At 30.8% G+C, this 5,000-nt stretch overlaps 1 non-coding gene and 1 pseudogene across 1 annotated transcript; both read left to right on the top strand.

Annotated features, from left to right (window-relative positions):
* Positions 1-883: 883 nt before the first annotated feature.
* LOC129252812 (small subunit ribosomal RNA) lies at positions 884-2,870 on the top strand. The gene has a single exon (XR_008583656.1). It is a non-coding gene; the product is annotated as a small subunit ribosomal RNA (ribosomal RNA).
* A 592-nt stretch (positions 2,871-3,462) lies between these two features.
* On the top strand, positions 3,463-3,643 carry LOC129252805 (5.8S ribosomal RNA; annotated as a pseudogene).
* The last annotated feature ends 1,357 nt before the right edge of the window (positions 3,644-5,000 follow it).

The following is a 5,000-nucleotide window of genomic DNA, read 5'->3' as shown; positions in this document are numbered from 1 at the left end:
ATTGAAATGAATTTTTCCCATACATTTTTGACAATGTGAGGTGTGCATGGCAAAAAACACTCACGGTGAAGGCATGTGATATAATATGAAAATATCAAAAGTTAACTAACCAATGATATTGAAGCATATAAATCGAATCATAACTATATGAAACTCGAATTTGAGCCATATTAAACTGGTAATATTATGATTTTATTCCTGGTTTTCCATACGTTAGTTTAAATAGAAAAAATTTTCGAATATATATACATATATGAAGAATCTATATTCTATACTAACATGTTATGGCATATTGGTGTTATTGTATTTTATTCCTGGTTTTCTATAGTTAGTTTAAATAGAAATAAATTTTTGAATTCAAAATTTTATATTCTATACTAGCATTACATAGAAATTATCCTCAACTGTTTGTTTCTTGTATAAATACAGGAAATTAAACAGATGATGAAGAGAAAAAAATAAGAAAAACAAAAATTTATAAGAAAAATTAAATTTTAAACAAAGGAAAAGAGGAGAAAATTTTTTCAATCATATATATTTATGATTAAAAAAATAGAATTATGAAATTATTAATTTCAATTCAAAGAGAAAAATTATGTAATATATGAAATTATTACATTAAAAATGCATTTGAAAAAAAAGTAAAATGTTATTAAGAATGATAAATTATTTGAAAATTGGCAAATATTAAGAAGAAATATCGTTCTTATATTTTTATATAAATATATAATATAGAGAACGAAAATTCTTTTTCATAAAAAACGGTTTTTGAATTTTGATAAGAAAAGCTAAAGGGGGGTCGCCCCTTTACTTTTTATATACACCGTAATTTATGAAATTTTCAAATATGAAAAACAAAGAAAAATATATAAATACAAATATTATTCTGGTTGATCCTGCCAGTAGTTATATGCTTGTCTCAAAGATTAAGCCATGCATGTCTAAGTACAAACAAATTAAAAGTGAAACCGCAAAAGGCTCATTATATCAGTTATGGTTCCATAGATCGTTAACAGTTACTTGGATAACTGTGGTAATTCTAGAGCTAATACATGCAATATAAACACGGACCTTATGGAACGTGTGCTTTTATTAGACTAAAACCAAGCGATCATTTGATCGTTAAATTGGTTGAACTCTAGATAACTTGCAGATCGTATGGTCCCGTACCGACGACAGATCTTTCAAATGTCTGCCCTATCAACTTTTGATGGTAGTATCTAGGACTACCATGGTTGCAACGGGTAACGGGGAATCAGGGTTCGATTCCGGAGAGGGAGCCTGAGAAACGGCTACCACATCTAAGGAAGGCAGCAGGCGCGTAAATTACCCACTCCCAGTTCGGGGAGGTAGTGACGAAAAATAACAATACAGGACTCATATCCGAGGCCCTGTAATTGGAATGAGTACACTTTAAATCCTTTAACAAGGACCTATTGGAGGGCAAGTCTGGTGCCAGCAGCCGCGGTAATTCCAGCTCCAATAGCGTATATTAAAGTTGTTGCGGTTAAAACGTTCGTAGTTGAATTTGTGCTTCATACGGGTAGTACAACTATATATTGTGGTATGTACATTACCTTATGTATGTAAGCGTATTACCGGTGGAGTTCTTATATATAATTAATACAATGTATTTTTTATATATTCCTCCTATTTAAACCTACTTCAGTGCTCTTCATCGAGTGTTGTTGTGGGCCGGTACAATTACTTTGAACAAATTAGAGTGCTTAAAGCAGGCTCCAAATGCCTGAATATTTTGTGCATGGAATAATGAAATAAGACCTCTGTTCTACTTTCATTGGTTTTTAGATCAAGAGGTAATGATTAATAGAAGCAGTTTGGGGGCATTAGTATTACGACGCGAGAGGTGAAATTCTTGGACCGTCGTAAGACTAACTTAAGCGAAAGCATTTGCCAAAGATGTTTTCATTAATCAAGAACGAAAGTTAGAGGTTCGAAGGCGATCAGATACCGCCCTAGTTCTAACCATAAACGATGCCAGCTAGCAATTGGGTGTAGCTACTACTATGGCTCTCTCAGTCGCTTCCCGGGAAACCAAGCTTTTGGGCTCCGGGGGAAGTATGGTTGCAAAGCTGAAACTTAAAGGAATTGACGGAAGGGCACCACCAGGAGTGGAGCCTGCGGCTTAATTTGACTCAACACGGGAAAACTTACCAGGTCCGAACATAAGCGTGTAAGACAGATTGATAGCTCTTTCTCGAATCTATGGGTGGTGGTGCATGGCCGTTCTTAGTTCGTGGAGTGATTTGTCTGGTTAATTCCGATAACGAACGAGACTCAAATATATTAAATAGATGCTTTCAGGATTATGATGTTGAAACTTATATAGCCTTCTTTCATGCGTACATCTTGAATGTACAAGTGTTTGAATGTGTTTATATAAGTGGAGTCGCTGTTGGTTTGTCCCATTATAAGGACACTAGCTTCTTAAATGGACAAATTGCGTCTAGCAGTAACGAGATTGAGCAATAACAGGTCTGTGATGCCCTTAGATGTCCTGGGCTGCACGCGCGCTACAATGAAAGTATCAACGTGTATTTCCTAGACCGAGAGGTCCGGGTAAACCGCTGAACCACTTTCATGCTTGGGATTGTGAACTGAAACTGTTCACATGAACTTGGAATTCCCAGTAAGTGCGAGTTATTAACTCGCATTGATTAAGTCCCTGCCCTTTGTACACACCGCCCGTCGCTACTACCGATTGAATTATTTAGTGAGGTCTCCGGACGTGATCACTGTGACGCCTCGTGTGTCACGGTTGTTTCGCAAAAGTTGACCGAACTTGATTATTTAGAGGAAGTAAAAGTCGTAACAAGGTTTCCGTAGGTGAACCTGCGGAAGGATCATTATTGTGTTCCATATCCGTAAGAAAAACAAACAAACAAACAAACAAACAGACAAGCAAACAAACGAACAAAAAGAAAAAAAAAAAAAAAAAAAAAAAGAAAAAAAAAAAAAAATTTATATAATTATTTTGAATCCATAATTCTTTTTATTCTTTTTCATTCAATTTGTGATCCATCAATTATATCATATTAAATATAATATATGATGGTACATTTTGTAATGTTTTTTCTTATTTTTTTCTTTTAAAAACCTTTAAACATGAAAATAAAAAGTTGTACTTATTATTCATTTGATTGAATGATAAGTTAATTTGTTCACAATAACAAAAGTGGTATATATTTATTATATTATTATATATACATAAAATGATTAAAAAAATACAAAATAATTGAATCATAATAAATACCACCACTGTATTATTGTTGAACTAAGACATTCGCAACTTAATAAAAATGTTTAGAGTTAAATATATTTGATATATATTATTGAAAGAAAATCAATTTATATATTATTAATATTATTTAATTTTACTCTTTCAATTAATATATGCAAAAAAAAATTGACATTTGTTATAAATAAAAATAAATAAAAAAATACTCTAAGCGGTGGATCACTTGGCTCATGGGTCGATGAAGAACGCAGCAAACTGTGCGTCATCGTGTGAACTGCAGGACACATGAACATCGACATTTTGAACGCATATCGCAGTCCATGCTGTTATGTACATTAAATTCAATTTTAAAGTACTGCTTGGACTACATATGGTTGAGGGTTGTAAGACTATGCTAAATAAGTTGCTTATTCTTTTATAAAAATAATTGAATTTAAGCAAATGTGTATATTATTGGATTTTAAATAATTCATAATATTAATAGCAAAAAAAATAAAGATATATAATGAATTTTATTTATTATATATTCTTTAAAAAAAAAATCCTCTCAAATAAAATGAAATGATGAAAATATTGAATCTAAGTATTCTTTACAAAAAATTTTCATATTATTTATATATATATATAAAATAATAATTTATATATGTAATTAAAAGGAGGAATGTCTAGCATAAAAATTAAATTTTTTATTCTAGGATTGCCTCATTTTACATTATTATTATTTTTATATATTTACAATATATAAAAGGAGAAAAGAAAAATAGAGATGAAAAGATGATATAATTTTTTTATTAAATTGTGAGAAGATAAAAAAAGAATATTAAAACAACCTCAACTCATATGGGATTACCCCCTGAATTTAAGCATATTAATGAGGGGAGGAAAAGAAACTAACAAGGATTTTCTTAGTAGCGGCGAGCGAAAAGAAAATAGTTCAGCACTAAGTCACTTTGTCTATATGTCAAATGTGAGATGCAGTGTATGGAATATCTTAATATCTAGTATGAGAAATTAACGATTTAAGTCCTTCTTAAATGAGGCCATTTACCCATAGAGGGTGCCAGGCCGTATAACGTTAATGATTACTAGAAAGATATTTCCAAAGAGTCGTGTTGCTTGATAGTGCAGCACTAAGTGGGTGGTAAACTCCATCTAAAACTAAATATAACCATGAGACCGATAGTAAACAAGTACCGTGAGGGAAAGTTGAAAAGAACTCTGAATAGAGAGTTAAATAGTACGTGAAACTGCTTAGAGGTTAAGCCCGATGAACCTGAATATCCATTATGAAAAATTCATCATTAAATAATTAAAAAAATAATGTGCATTTTTTTCATATAAGGACATTGTAATCTATTAACATAATAAAGTATTTATCAAAAGATCATTGGTGATATTAAGTTTATTTAAATTAATTTGCTTTTTAAGCATATTAACATAAAATAAATACTAATGATTTGATAAAGTGTTGATAGATTTTATTATATATAATGCTAAAATTCATTTTTTGAATTTTACAAAAAATTTAATATCTATGATATTAATATTTATTTGTATGCATTTATATGATTAACAATGCGAAAGATTCAGGATACCTTCGGGACCCGTCTTGAAACACGGACCAAGGAGTCTAACATATGTGCAAGTCATTGAGTTATATTAAACTTAATGGCATAATTAACTTAACTTAAATATAATGGGATTAATTTTTAGTCTATTTTTTAATAAATAGTCAATTAAT

This window comes from Anastrepha obliqua, unplaced genomic scaffold (genome assembly GCF_027943255.1).
Source record: "Anastrepha obliqua isolate idAnaObli1 unplaced genomic scaffold, idAnaObli1_1.0 ptg000388l, whole genome shotgun sequence".
Taxonomy (NCBI): Eukaryota; Metazoa; Arthropoda; class Insecta; order Diptera; family Tephritidae; genus Anastrepha; species Anastrepha obliqua.
The sequence above is the reverse complement of the archived record's forward strand: the minus strand, read 5'-3'. Positions and strand labels throughout refer to the sequence as shown.